General features: G+C 44.8%; 3 non-coding genes across 3 annotated transcripts; 1 reads left to right on the top strand and 2 right to left on the bottom strand.

The window, feature by feature from the left end:
• The first annotated feature begins 1,444 nt into the window (after nucleotides 1-1,444).
• TRNAN-GUU (transfer RNA asparagine (anticodon GUU)) lies at nucleotides 1,445-1,518 on the top strand. The gene has a single exon. It is a non-coding gene; the product is annotated as a tRNA-Asn (tRNA).
• A 6,792-nt stretch (nucleotides 1,519-8,310) lies between these two features.
• On the bottom strand, nucleotides 8,311-8,383 carry TRNAV-AAC (transfer RNA valine (anticodon AAC)). The gene has a single exon. It is a non-coding gene; the product is annotated as a tRNA-Val (tRNA).
• A 2,627-nt stretch (nucleotides 8,384-11,010) lies between these two features.
• Nucleotides 11,011-11,083, bottom strand: TRNAV-CAC (transfer RNA valine (anticodon CAC)). The gene has a single exon. It is a non-coding gene; the product is annotated as a tRNA-Val (tRNA).
• Nucleotides 11,084-14,879: the final 3,796 nt, after the last annotated feature.

Below are 14,879 nucleotides of genomic sequence, written 5' to 3'. Positions count from 1 at the left end.
TGAGAGGTGATATTTCAACTTTGGGGCTGTGTTCTGCTTAACAGTGAGACAGGTAATCATCCTAGGTTTTGGTTTGACCAGTAGATTTGTGCGCTTTGGGATTTACTCCTCATCTCACTGTATATCACTGCAGGGCCAGCGGCAAACTCTGCTCTTCCACCACTGCTAAGGGACATAGCTGGTGCTGGAATTAAAAGCAAAGAGTTGGAATAGTACTTAGATATAAAAAAGAATGAAATGCGAACTGCAGCAACATGAATGGACCTAGAGATTGTCACACTAACTGAAGTAAGCCAAAGACAAATTTCATATGATATTGCTTATATGAGGAATCTAAGACACAAAACCAAAAATGATACAAACGAACTTATATACAAAACAGATGGCCCTGCAGACTTAGAAAACATTATGGTTACTAAAGGGAAAAAGAGGGAGGGATAAATTAGGAGTTTGGGATTAACATATACACATGCTATATATAAAATAGATAACCAACAAGGACCTACTGTATAGCACAGGGAACTATCCTCAATATTTTGTAGTAATGTACAAGGAAAATGAATCTGAAAAAAAATAGACATGTATGTATGTATAACTGAATCACTTTGTTGTACACCTGAAACTAACAGAACATTGTAAATCAACTATAAGTCAACTAAAAAAAAGAAAAAAGGCAAATGGAAAGACAGGCTATAGACACTACCTTGCTATAGCCTGGATCGGAGCAGAGGTTGCTGCTGCTACAATGCAGCACTTACGCTATACAAGCACAACGCACCTCAGACCGGCATAACTGCAGTCCTAACTGCACAGACAGGTCTCCACATAAAGGTACCACACTGTTTTTGCTCTTTTGTTCATGCACACTTACAGAAGTTCGTGCTTTTCTCTTTTTGATGTTTTCTCCGATTCTCCCTCCCTATTTTGCTACTTTATAAAAGTAATTTTTCTCTCTCAGGATCTGGTCCCAATCTCCTCACAGGCTTTCTGGGAGGTCTCTTTGTTTCATTCATGCCTTTTCTTGTTCTCCCTGCTTTTCACTCTTCCTCCTGGGATCTGATCTCTTTCCAGCTGCGGCCACACGGATCTCACCTACTAAACCGCTGCCCAGCGGCGCAGGTGGTTGAGTAAAGGCGTAGCAAACAAGGAGCCATCACTGAGCCCACGGGACTTCCCTCGGGCCCCCCTCGGCTCAGGCTCGGGGCGTCTCCCGGCGCTGCATCTGAAGCGGGAGAGGAGCAAGGCTGGGCGGAGACGCTCGGCTGCCCTTCTGTCTTCGGCATCGCCCAGCTTCCCCACGGGATCCAACGCGCGGAGTGGACTACATTTCCATGGTTGTCCGAGGCTTGGAGCAGAAGCTACTGTCATGTGAGAGACAGGTGGCTCCGCCTAGCTTGGTAGTTAGGCTTGCTTTCGGTGAGAATAAAGACCAGCGTCCCCTTGTGTCTCTGTGGCGCAATCGGTGAGCGCGTTCGGCTGTTAACCGAAAGGTTGGTGGTTCGAGTCCACCCAGGGACGCGTGTCACTCTTTTGGAAAGTAAATAATGAACGATTGTTTCTAGTTCGCGCATCCTCTCCCAAACCCACTACCCAACTGCCCTCTGTGTCTTGTACACACACACACATACACACAAGGACTTATGTCCAGATATTCCTTCACCCTCTCTGGAGGAAAAAGCAGGTCACTGGGAATCCTGTAATTCATGAAAGAGTAGGCTTATCTTCTTTACCCTGTAAACTCGTTTTACCAATGAAGTTTTCCCATTGTTGTTGTAGTTTCTATTTAACCCCTTCCATGTACTTCTAAGGTTTGGTTCTATGCTTTTCCTCTGACAGTCATCATTCTTGTACACATGAGGACAGGGTAAAATCCTGGAAGAGTAACACTATCGCAGCCTTTACACTGGAGAAGGCAATGGCATCCCACTCCAGTCTCTTGCCTGGAAAATCCCATGGACGGAGGAGCCTGGTAGGCTGCAGTCCATGGGGTTGCAAAGAGTTGGACACGACTGAGCGACTTCACTTTCACTTTTCACTTTCATGCACTGGAGAAGGCAATGGCAACCCACTCCAGTGTTCTTGCCTGGAGAATCCCAAGGACGGGGGAGCCTGGTGGGCTGCCGTCTATGGGGTCGCACAGAGTCGGACACGACTGAAGTGACTTAGCAGCAGCAGCCGCAGCCTTTACATGGTTTTGTATGTGATTCCTTTTTCTTGTCTTTGTTGACTTATTGGTTATAAATATCTTGTTATTTCAGCAATTGTTTTAGGTGTGACAGCATACATACATCTGTAATTCAGTGCAGTCTGCCTTCAAGGGATGGACACCTCCTCACATTTCTCGCCTGCCTGCCCTTATGCTTTTGTTGTCCAGTATTTTACTTTGCATATGTTATGACCCCCAAATTCAAGGTTGTTACTTTTCGTTAAATTGTTCCATATTTTTTAAGAGATTTAATTGATAATAAAAAAGCATGTATTTTCCCATGCATATGCCATGTCTCTTTTCTTTCATTTCCTTGGTGTTCATCAGGAATTCCATCTGATGTGAGTTCCCTTCCTTCCTGAAGGATTCCTTTAACTTCTCTTGCTGTGTGAATTTACTGGTAATGAAATCTTTTAGCCTGTGTATGTCTATAAATGTCATCATTCAACTTATATTTCAGGTTTTTTTTTTTTTTTTTGGCAGGGAGTAAGCATAGACTGGAGAAGGCAATGGCACCCCACTCCAGTACTCTTGCCTGGAAAATCCCATGGATGGAGGAGCCTGGTGGGCTGCAGTCCATGGGGTCGCACAGAATCAGACATGACTGAAGTGACTTAGCAGCAGCAGCAGCAGCAGCAAGCATAGACTTCCACCCTGACTTTTTCCACTCTCAGTCCTTTAAAAATGTTGCTTCACTAATTTCTCACTTCCATTTCTTTTGATGAGAAATCTGACACAAACTTTATTTTTGTTTTCGGAATGTACTCTGTCTTTTCTGTCTGGCTGCATTGTGGGTTTTTTTTGTTTTTGTTTTTGTTTTTCGTTTTCAATGGATTAGAGCAGTTTAATTATAATGGGACTGGGCATGGTTTTCTTTCTGTTTCTTGTGCTCACAGTTCATTTGGCTCTTTTGATTGGTGGGTTCATAACTTTCATTATGATTGGAGTATTTTCTGTTGTGTTTCCTCAAGTTTTCTTTCTTCAAAAAATTTCTCCTGGATTTTCAGAGACTCCAACCACTCCTATATTAGGCCTTTTAAAGTTGCTCTACCTTCCAGTGGTGCTATGTTCATTTTTTTTTTTTTTTTTTTAATTACTGGCATTTCATTTTGGATGTTTTTAGTTGTTCAAGGCTTAGTATTCCCTGACCTTTTCCTACAATGTCTAGTCTGTCGTTGATTCACAGATGTTATAATTTTCATCTCTAAAGTTTGCTTTTATGCCATTTTTGTGTTCCACATTTCTAATGAACTTTTTGATCATATGTAACATAGTCATGGTAGCTGTTTAAAGTCCTCTCTACTGAGTTTTACATCATGTCAATTCTGGCTCAGTTTTGATTGCTTAATTATATTCTTTCTTTTGCATCATATTTTCCTGCCTCTTTGCATGCCTGGCATTTTGTTGTTGTTTGGATGCTGGACAGCGTCAAAATTTCCCTTCTGGCTAGTATTTTGGTATTAGTACTAGCATTTCTATGAATTACCTTGAGTTTTGTTTTGGGGTACAGTTAAGTGACTTGTAAACAGTTTGATCTCTTTGGATTTTGCTTTATGATTTTTTTGGTAGGTAATTCAAGGGCTGACTATTCTAGAGCTGTGGTCTTCTCCAAGGTTCATGAGTTATATCAATAGTCTAGTCTGACTGGTAACAGTGTGTACAATCATCTATCCTAGATGAATTTTAAGCACAGTTCTATGATCTTGCTCAAAATTTCTTTTCTTGGTCTGAGGCATTTCTCCACAAGCCTACTCTTGTCAGAACTCGGCTTACTACTTAAGGGAGACTTTTTTTAATCTCTGGATCGCTTTCTCATCACTGGACCTTTGTTCTCTGAACCCTGGCTGCCTTGCTCTCCAGCAAAACTCAGCAAAACTCAACAATACAAAGAGTTGGTCTTGGATCCCCCTTCTCTTGCCCAACCTGGACACTCTCTGAAAGCATTAACATGGGCCAATGGCAGGACTCACCTTATTTCTCATCTCTCAGAGGCCGCTGTCCCCTTTTGCCTGATTTTCTGTTTCTAGAAACTGATATTATATAATTTCCTTTATTTTTCCTTTGGGAGCAAGCAAGAAGGGGAGAGTGAGATCTGATTTCAGGCTGGAGGGTAAATCTGATTTTTTCACTCCACCTTTGTAAGAAGCTGAAGGCATTTTAAGTGTTCTTAGTTTGATTTCAATAGCAGGTGTGCCAATTTGTATTCCCATTTTTCCAACTCCATGAAACAGATTTTTTCTTCATATCTTGTCATCATGACAAACATGATATATGTCTATAAGATAATCTAACAAGGGAAGTGGTACCCTCCTGATTCAACTAAGCTAGAGGTACAATAAAAGTCGAAGTGGACATCACCCTGTTGCATATGTTCAGCAGCTAAACTTCCCAACATGTTTCTAGAAAGCCTTGCAATAACTCTAATTAATTCGGTGGTGACCTACTTATTCAAGTCCAGAGAAGACTGATCAGAATGACTCCGAATTGCTTCACACTAAATTTACCGATAAGAGGGGGAAAACATTGGTCTCAGACATTTATTCTTCCCTTTTCTTCATGAATATATTTTTGCCATCTGGATGTGCACATTTAATAACTGGCTGACCTCTTATTTAAGCCTACCTTAACATGCCAATCACTGTCTCTATGTGATTCCTTGACGGTGTTTGGCTGTTTCTGCAAAAATTATCCCATTTGAGACAATTGTTGGGACCAATAGGATTCTGCACCTGACAATCCATCTTGTGCAGACCTGGTACCAAGAGTTATTAGTCGACCTTCCCTGAGTTCTTCTGTTGAATCTCATGAGCACTCATGAGCTCTTCAGTTCAGTTCAGTCGCTCAGTCGTGTCTGACTCTTTGCGACCCCATGAATCGCAGTACGCCAGGCCTCCCTGTCCATTACCAACTCCCGGAGTTCACTCAGACTCACATCCATCGAGTCAGTGATGCCATCCAGCCATTTCATCCTCTGTCATCCCCTTCTCCTCCTGCCCCCAATCCCTCCCAGCATCAGAGTCTTTTCCAATGAGTCAACTCTTTGCATAAGGTGGCCAAAGTACTGGAGTTTCAGCTTTAGCATCATTCCTGCCAAAGAAATCCCAGGGCTGATCTCCTTCAGAATGGACTGGTTGGATCTCCTTGCAGTCCAAGGGACTCTCAAGAGTCTTCTCCAACACCACAGTTCAAAAGCATCAATTCTTCGGTGCTCAGTTTTCTTCACAGTCTAACTCTCACATCCATACATGACCACTGGAAAAACCATAGCCTTGACTAGATGGACCTTTGTTGGCAAAGTAATATCTCTGCTTTTGAATATGCTATCTAGGTTGGTCATAACTTTCCTTCCAAGGAGTAAGCGTCTTTTAATTTCATGGCTGCAGTCACCATCTGCAGTGATTTTGGAGCCCAGAAAAATAAAGTCTGACACTGTTTCCACTGTTTCCCCATCTATTTGCCATGAAGTGATGGGACCAGGTGACATGATCTTAGTTTTCTGAATGTTGAGTTTTAAGCCAACTTTTTCACTCTCCTCTTTCACCTTCATCAAGAGGCTTTTTAGTTCCCTCTCCCCCCGGGGAGAGAAATGCTGCAGTGTTTGCTATGACCATGAGCTCTTAGGGTCTCACAAAGTAAACCTAACTCTTGGAGATTCTCTCTACTCTCTGTGTGTGTCTTTGTCTGTCTGTCATTCTCTGTCCCTTGTACTCTAGGTCTCCCCAAATCTACCCAGTTTCTTCTCCTTTTCATCTTTCCTTTCACCATTGCACTAGATTGCTTTTAATCACTGAGCACTACTCAGACAATTATTAGATGCCAGGCCCTGCTGTGGGGGGAGGGGGAGAGAAATGCTGCATTTTGAGTCAACTCAAGGTCTCTGCCCTGGTGAGTCCACATCTGGAGGATCAAAAAGGGACAGTATAGTGGGAGCAGAACTGGTTCCTGGCAGTGTGTTTTTTCCAGGCTAATCTGCTCATCTCGGCCTAGGGTTCTAGCAGTGATGGAGATAAGAGAAGCACAATGAAGATGATAACAGTAAGATGGATGACTTCAGATTTAGAAAGCAGGAAACCAAGAACTAAAATCTTTTTTTTTTTTTTTAAGTATTATTACATAAACAAGGACTTTAAGGAAACAGCAGGCTTTCAGTGATAGCACCTCACTTCCTGGAGCAGACATTTCATGTATTCCACAATTCTTACAGTGACATTGATGGACACAATCACTAACCTCCTTATAAAAGGTACCTGAGCCTCCTCTTAACCTGTTCACATATGGCCATTCTATAATCTAGAAACATAGGAGGCAGCATTGAAGTAAAACAGCGTTTCTCATTTCTATCTCAGTTATACATTATACAGGCAAAGATCACACATCAATCAATTTAATATCAGTCAAAGACTTCAAAGATAAAATAGACCTTAACATCAAAAGTTGATCTGACATAGAGAAACGTATGTTGGAATCATACAGTAAATGATACCCCAAATTGTAAGTAGAATAATTAAGTGACTATGATTTCTAGAATTATAATATCAATCTCTATTTAGCATATATGGTATACTTAATTTACTGGAACACATAATTTTAAATTTCATAGATGTAAATATTTATTGGATTAAAAAAATTTTGATAAACAAGTAAAACCAGTATAGAAAATTTAGGCAGTACAGTGTTATTAGAATTTTGAAGAGAAAATAAACCTAAGACTTGTGCAAACTAGAATACTATGCTACCAATATTTTCCATATTATTACAATATTTGGAAAACAAGGTAGTTTTTAGACCTAAATTACTAAACTGGTGTGATGCATACAAGGAGTCTTCTCTAGAAGTACAACATTTTCTGTATGATCGCACATCAATTATTATAATTTTCTATAGTGTTAAAATATTTGAGATTTATCCTTATTATCAACTTGAATTATTATACTAGCATACTAGGCACATACTAATTTGTTTCTATGATAAAGTGAAACTAAACTTTTTGGTTTTTTCTTCTTCAGAATTACATTTCAGTGAGAAATTTCAACAAAAAACCCCTTGGGTGTTATCCACTGGAATTCTCAACCTAAAAGCTGTATCAGTGCCTTATTTTGGGGAGGGACAGAGTGGAATGAACACAGACACAGTGGAATCAATACAAACTACAAATCAGAATGCCAGCAAAAAGGAATCAAACCCAGTCTGTGGTGGTGAAAGCCCCAAATCCTAGCCACTAGACTACCAGGGAACCTCACAAAGTGTCTTATTTAGCATCTCCACGTAAAAACTAAAGTAAATATTATATTCCATAGATGCTGAGAGCAGAAAAGGGGGCGATTCCTAGCGGCCCAGGGCTGAACAAAGCTGCGCAAGTCTCCCGGCTCCTGCCCGGCTGTTCATTACCCTTCCCCTCTCCTCTCCTGGGCCATATTTTGGGCTCTGGGGCCAGGCTGAAAGGTAACAGGCTGGGTTCCATCCTGGTCTAGCTTTAGCGCTGTGTGCATCAGAGCCAAGGTCAAGCTCTCCTTCTGAACCTCTGCTGTCCTTATGAGTCAGGTGCTGACTGGCTCTCACGGGGTGATGGGTGGATCGCTCTACTTCCTGATCTCTGACCTGGCTCAGGTGCCTCTCCTGCTAATGGCACGTGTATGGGCACCTTTTCATGCCCGGACAGCTCAGTTGAGCGGAGTTCTTTCTACCAGTCTTTGGATCCAGCCCCCAGTGAAGAGTCAGTTCGGTTTCTATTGTTCTTTCATGCAAACCAAGGGTGCTGAGGTGGGAAAAAGCCAAGTGTGCTTCAGACGGATGAACTTCTTGGTTTTCAGAGCCATAATATGTGTCAGGGTGTAGAGGAAATGTAGGCGCCAGAGGAGCTGAGGGGATTTCCGGAGGTAAAGGTTTTGTTCTGTGCCCTCCTTGGAGTAACTGGTTGTGCCCTGGTGTCCACAGTGACTCAGACAAAGGAGGCTTGGTTTGTAGTGCGGAGCAAGCTTTCAGGCTGTCACGGAACTCCTGTTTATTGGGGATGGAAAATGCAGCTGCTTTCGAGGTCTCTCACTCCCCGCCGCTGACTTCTTTTTTGTGTTTAAAATGTATAAAACTCTGGGGAAAAATAAGATTGTTTCCGCCCGGTTTCGAACCGGGGACCTTTCGCGTGTTAGGCGAACGTGATAACCACTACACTACGGAAACCACACGGGTATCCGTTTCTAATGACATACCCAAGAATTCTATGTTTGACCACAATGGCCATCAGAAATTTTCGAAGGAAGGGGATCCTGGAAGTACAGGCTATCCCTTAGATAAGGAGACTGTGGCTTCTGAAAGGCTCTGCTTTAGGGCTCCTCGCTTCTCCTGGAGCGAGGCCCCCGGGGATCCCCGACAGTTTTAACTTCGGGATCCTGCAACTAGAGTACAGCTACGCACCGGAAAGGAGGGGTCGCCCTCGCTGACTCCCCAGAAGCCGCAGGAGCCTGGGGCTTTAGGTGCCTCTCAGACCCAGACCACCCCGATGCCCAGCAACAAGGACACAGCCCCTTACGGACTGCAGACCCTCGCCTCGGTGGCCTTTTTCACGGCGCCGGCGGTCAGTGGGCTCCGCTTTCGGAAATGATCCACGCTTTAAAGCCACCCGGGAATCCGAGGACCCACCCTCCCCTCTGTTCCGATGCGCCTGACCCTCGCGCTCTTTCGTCGCAGCCCTTTCGCAGCCTCGCTTCTCCAGCGTCGTCCCTGGGAAAGGTGATTCCTCAGGTTCCTGCCTCTGTAGCTTATTCTAGTCATCAAGTTTAAGTCCAAGACTTTCGTCACACTTTCACGTTTTAGCAGGAAGCGCAGCAAAGGCTGACGGCTCAGGTCTTTTGTCTGTTTGGAAATACCGAACATGAACGCGGGTCGGGCCTCGCGGCCTGTACTGAGTTTGCTTGCAGTCAGTCCCTGCATAAGGCCGCTGAGGAGCCAGGCTGTGTCCACACAGATCTCGTGGTGATTCATCCCTCACTTATTGTGCTTGAGATTCTGCTTGAATGACAGCTTTGTTTTCCCTTTTACAATGTCTGAAACGCCTTTTATTTGCCTTTTATAATATTTTCCAACAGGTCTTGGAGCTCGAATTTTAACCTAGGAGGAGAGATAAAGGCGGTTTTCCCGGAAAACAGTTGTCGGGAGGGGTTTTCGTGTTCACCTCACAGCAGGCAGAGTTTCTTTTTGCTGAAAGACTTTAATGCAAAGTTGTCTGTCTGTCTCTGGTTTCCTTTAGAAGGGTAACAAGTTTGGAGGTGCATGTGCCGTTTTCTCCGGCAGTGGTTTTCTCCTTTTCTTGGTGCGGCGGTCACCGCGTTTTCTTCCGGTCAGGGGCTCCTACTCCGGGGAAGGCGCTGGCCGCGTGCGCACCGGCCCCCAGGCCGCGGGGCTCCGCCTGGTTCCGCGTGGACTCCGAGTGCAATCGAGGGTGCGACCGCGCGGCAGCATCCTCACCAGCGCTGGAGCCTGAGTCCCCAAAGAGGCGGACTTCAAAACAGCTTTAGAGCAGGACATTTCATGAGCTTTCCTCTGTTTTCCTCCCCTGCAGGTCCTAGTTTTCACCTTCCGCGTCCAGCCAGAGGAACGGATTCGCCAACTTTCTGTAGCCTCCGGCGGCGGCGTTGCCGTCTCACGTCGACTGGACCAGGGGGCGGTGGTCGTTTCCCGGACGGGGTGGAGGGACAACAGGCACCCGAGGGACCACAGACACATGGCTCCCTGCAGCCGCAAGGGAAGGCGCGGGGCTCCTGAGCCTGCAAGGCGAGCGCGCTGAGGGGACCGGGCCCTCCCCCTGCCCATGAGGCCGGGCCCAGAAGAGGGAAGCCGCCCAGCACGGAGTCCAACGGCCGCCCAACGCCCCCACCATCCTCATCCGAGCTTCAGGGTGAGGGAGCCGAGCGTTCCACTGATTTCCCGCCTTTATCAGGAAAGTCGTTTACACAAATCCAGAGTCTAGAACAAGAGGGCCTGTGTAGACCAAAGTCCACATGGACCGAGAAGCAAACACGAAGTCCTAACTGTATGTGGGGTCTGAGGAAAGCCCTGCGTCAGATACTACTCTTGGTCTGAGCCCAAGGAAGTTGGCGTCATCCAAGGTGCAGACAGGGCAGGCGCGGCAGATCATGGGGGAAGACCTGGAATCCAGGCTTGGTGAGAGGTAACGCTCTCCTTCTGAACATGTTTCCTTGTCAAGCATGGGCCACTTGGCTCTCAGTGGGTGATGAGCGGGTCCATCTACTCCCTGATCTCTGATCTACTTCCAATGAACTTCTTGGCCTCTCCTGATAGTGGCACGAGGACCAGTTGCTTTTCCTCAATCCGCAGAGCCTGACGCTGTTCATCCTGCGTCTTTGGCTCCAGCCGGCGGTGTAGAGTTGAATTCGTTCTTTTGTTCTGTGACTCAAATTCGGTGTCTCTCACGTGTGCTGGGGTGAGGGAAAGCTAAGTCTTCACAAGGAATAAACTTCTTGGTTTTCAGAGACATAGTAGGTGTCAGCGGTAGAGACTATTTAGGCCCCAGATGAGAAGGTGCGGGGATTTCAGAAGGTAAAGGTATCCTGAAGTCACTCTTGTCCTGTGCCCTCCTTGGATTCACTGACTATGGATTGGTCTGCAGTGTGACTCAGAGCGGAGAAACCAGGGCTGGTTCTAGGGCCGATGGGGCTTTCAGGAGGCAAGGAACTCCTCCCATGTTTCTTGGGCCAAGGAAAATTTAAGAGAACCCACTACTGCCACACCTTCTGCCCCCCTTTTTAGTTTCTTGAATGGGAATGTAAATCTTAGGAAAACAGCAAGTCTGTTTCTGCCCGGTTTCGAACCGGGGACCTTTCACGTGTGAGGCGAACGTGATAACCACTACACTACAGAAACGAGGGCTGTGTGGGAGCTCGACTCTATGTCCACCGAAACCTCAAGTCCTACCGGCACTCTCTTGGTCACCAGTCTTTCAAATTGAAGAATGAACCTGGAACGACCAGTCTCAGGCGAGGAGACTGCGGCTCCCAAGAGCCTCTGCTTTAGGGCTTCTTCCCTCCCCCAAAACCGGGCCCCTCGGGCACCCCAGAGTCTGGCTTCCGGATCCCACACCCAGTGCAGAGTCTCCAGTTGTGCTGCTATGCACCCGAGGGCGGGGGTCGCCTCTGTGGACGCTTCAGCTCCAGGAAGCCACAGGAGTGGGAATGGGTTTGGCTTTGTTTGAGACCCGGGTGACCCGGTTGCCCAGCAGTGTAAACGCCGCTCCTCCCGTGCTGTGGACCAGCGCCGGCGCCACCCTGTTCAGTCGGCCTTTTCGGCGCTCTCGGAAATGATCGATGTTTCGAACGCACCCGGGAGCTGTAGGACTTGCTCTTCTCGCCCTCCCTCTGCTTCGAAGCGCCTGACCCGCGGGCTCCTTCCTCGCATGCCCTTTCCCCGATGCACTTCCCCCTACCCTCCCCGCAGAGTCCTGGGGGTGGGACTGTGGGAGCCCCGGTCCTGCAGCTGTGGTGTATGCCAGTCGACTTTTAGAGTCCTGTTGTTTAATCCCATTTTCACGTTTTAGCAGGTATTGTAACAAAGGCTCTGCTTTAGGGCTTTTGGCTCTTTGGCACGGAACATCAACGCAGGCCGATCAAACTTTCTAGGCCTGTACTGAATTCAGTTGAAGCTCTGGCCACCAGACTGTTCAAGAACCGCTAGGGGCTCTCGACCTGCCTGAAGATCCTGGAAAAGTCAGTGCAGATTTCAGGTCACAGGATCTCTCCCTCTTTTCTGAGATTATTTTCAAAAGGGCCGTTTAATTTCAACTATTAGAAATTAAACTTCGTTTTATTTGCCTGCTTAATTTTCCTGCTTAGCAGGTCATGAAGTGGGGATTTTAACAATGAGGAAGAGTCAGTTTTCAGAGAAAGGTAGTATCTGAAAAGTTCCCACGTTTTCCACATAGCAAAAGACCATGAGCAGAAAGCATTTCCTTTGTTGAAAAATATTAAGGTTTTTTCTTCTTAAGGAGTTTTTGACATGAAGTTAAAAATAAAAGCTGGTTGAGGGGTATTCTTTTTTCCCCCATCAGTTGATTTTCCTTAAACAAACAAACAAACAAACAGGTATTTATTTATTGATGCTCTGGGTTTTCATTGCTACACTGGGTCTTCGTTGCTGTGCTGGGGCTTTCTGTAGTTCCTGGTAGCCGGGTTACTCTTTCATGCTATGGGCCTGACGTCATGTGGGGTCTTTCCAGATTAGGGATCGAACCCATGTCCCCTGCACTGGCAGGTGGATTCTTAACTGCTGGACCACCAGGGAAGTTCCTAGCAGTAGCTTTTCTTCGTATAATAAATTGCCTCAATTGTTCATACTAAAAAAATTCACCCCTTATCCCCCAAGGCAGGAACAGGAACATCCTGTTGTCAAGGTCAGTGTTGTTCTGCTTTGGCTCAAACTGGGACAGGAATTGACTCTGTCAGCCACACCAGAGACTGGAATGACAGTTCCAACTGAGGCAGATGTCATAATAGCTTAATCAGGAAATTTCCTGATACTTCCCTTCCCTCTTTGATCTATATCCCTCTTTCCCCACCCATTCAGAGAACAGGATTCATTCTCTTCCTGCCTTGGAGGACACTTTGGCATCCCTTCTAGACAGGATAAAGGGAGTGGTTGCCCTTTCCCTTATAGGACTGGGAACAGCTAAGGGCACCAAGGGAACCACAGACTCAGTTCTTGGACCCCTGGGCACCTATACCTAAGGGGATCCTGACAAACCCCAAAAAGCACTGCCTGAAGCTTCTCTGCCAGCTGAACAGGGATGTGTGGGGTTCCTGACTCAGAGGAGCAGCCCAAACAGTCCTCAGATGTGTCCCTGAGCTTCCAGGACAGGCCTGGAAAAAAGCTGAAGTTGAGGGTAGAGCCAGGGAATAAGTGCAAAGGACAGGCTAACCCCACCACCTTGAGATTGTCTGGAACCTAAGATCTTGAAGGAGCTGAAGGTCTCATTTAGGTTGGTCTCCACTTTTATCCAATTTCATTTAGAGAACAGGAAAGGGTAGGACTGTGAAAAGCAAGGTCCAGACTTAACAAACAAGAGAACGTGCATTCCTAACTAATTAAATATGGGGCTTGAGTAAAATATTGGCATCAAAAAGAACTCTATGGGGGATTTTTTACTCTAAGCATTGGGAGGATGGGAACAAAGAATTTCAACTAAGGACGCAAATTAAACTAAGGAATTTCAACAATATGGGTGCAAAAGGTTTTTCTCAGGGGAATATCTGAAGTTTTTTTCCCAGGCCACTATGCCTTGATTAAAAGATATAATAGATTTGAGCAGATAGTTCAGAAAGGAAGATATATTCATGTCCAATAAAGCTCATAAAAGTGTGCTCTATATGATTAGCTATCAGAGAAATGAATACTGAAACCACAGTGTGAGACCACTATTCCTAGCATGGCTAAAATTAAAAAGACAAAAAAACACTCAATCTTGGCAAAGATGTAAAAAAACACAACTTTCACACAATATTGGTGGGGATATAAACTGATAACAACTGCTTTGGAAAATGCTTTGGTGGGTTTTATGAACTTGAGCATATACCTTGCTTGAGTAATTCTTCACCTAGATATTTTTCCAAGAGAAGGGGAAACAAATATGCACAAAATCTCCTGTGTAAAGAATGTTCAAAGCAACTTTATTCACAACAACCAGGACTGGAAAAACTGGAATGTCCATTATCAGGTGAAGGGTAAGGAAACTTGGTATATCCAAGCAAAGGAATACCACTGAACAACAAAAAAAGGAATGAGTATCTGATATACTCAACAATATGGATAAAATTTAGAGACATGGTGCAAAGAAGCTGGACACCAAGGAATACATATACTATGCTTCTGTTTACGTGAAGTTCTAGAAGATGCAAGACTAAAGTGAAAAAAAAAAAAAAAAAGGCCAGTGGTTGTCAGTAAATAATCCAGAGGATAAAGAAGATGATGTTGTTGAGCCTAGTGATTTTACATTATTTTTAAGCTTTGATTTTTTATTTAAAAATGTATTTATTTATTTGTGGGTGGCAGGTCTTAGTTGTGGCACACAGGATCTTTGCTGCATCAAGTGGGCTGTTTCCTTGTGACCCATGGGCTCTCTAGTGATGCATGGGCTCCAGAGTGCATGATCTTATTTGCTCTGCAGCATTTAGGATCTTAATTCCCTGACCAAGGACTGAACTTGAGTCTCCTACATTGTAAGGTGTATTCTTAACCACTGGGCCACTGGGAAAGTCCCCCTGAACTTATAAATATTACTTTTATTGACATGTAGTTGAACTACATATTATAGTAGTTTCAAGTGTACAACATAATGATTTAATACTTTTTAAAGACTTTTTTTAATGTGGATCATCTTTAAAGCCTTTATTGAATTTGTAACAATATTGCTTCTGGTTTTTATATTTTATTTTTTTGGCCACAAAAAAATGGGATCTTAGCCTCCTGACAGGAGCTATTGAACCTGCACCCCCTTACATTAGAAGGTGAAGTCTCAACCACTGGACCACCAGGGAAGTTCCATGATTCAATATTTTAATAGATTATACGCCACTTAAAACTTTGAATATTGGCTATAATCCCTGTGCTATACAACATATACTTGTAGCTTATTTGTTTTATATAGTAGTATATACTTCTTTATTCTCTA

The sequence above is a fragment of the Bubalus kerabau genome, chromosome 6 (genome assembly GCF_029407905.1).
Source record: "Bubalus kerabau isolate K-KA32 ecotype Philippines breed swamp buffalo chromosome 6, PCC_UOA_SB_1v2, whole genome shotgun sequence".
In the NCBI taxonomy this organism is placed as follows: Eukaryota; Metazoa; Chordata; class Mammalia; order Artiodactyla; family Bovidae; genus Bubalus; species Bubalus kerabau.
Note: the sequence above shows the minus strand (reverse complement) of the source record. Positions and strands in the feature narration are given on the sequence as shown.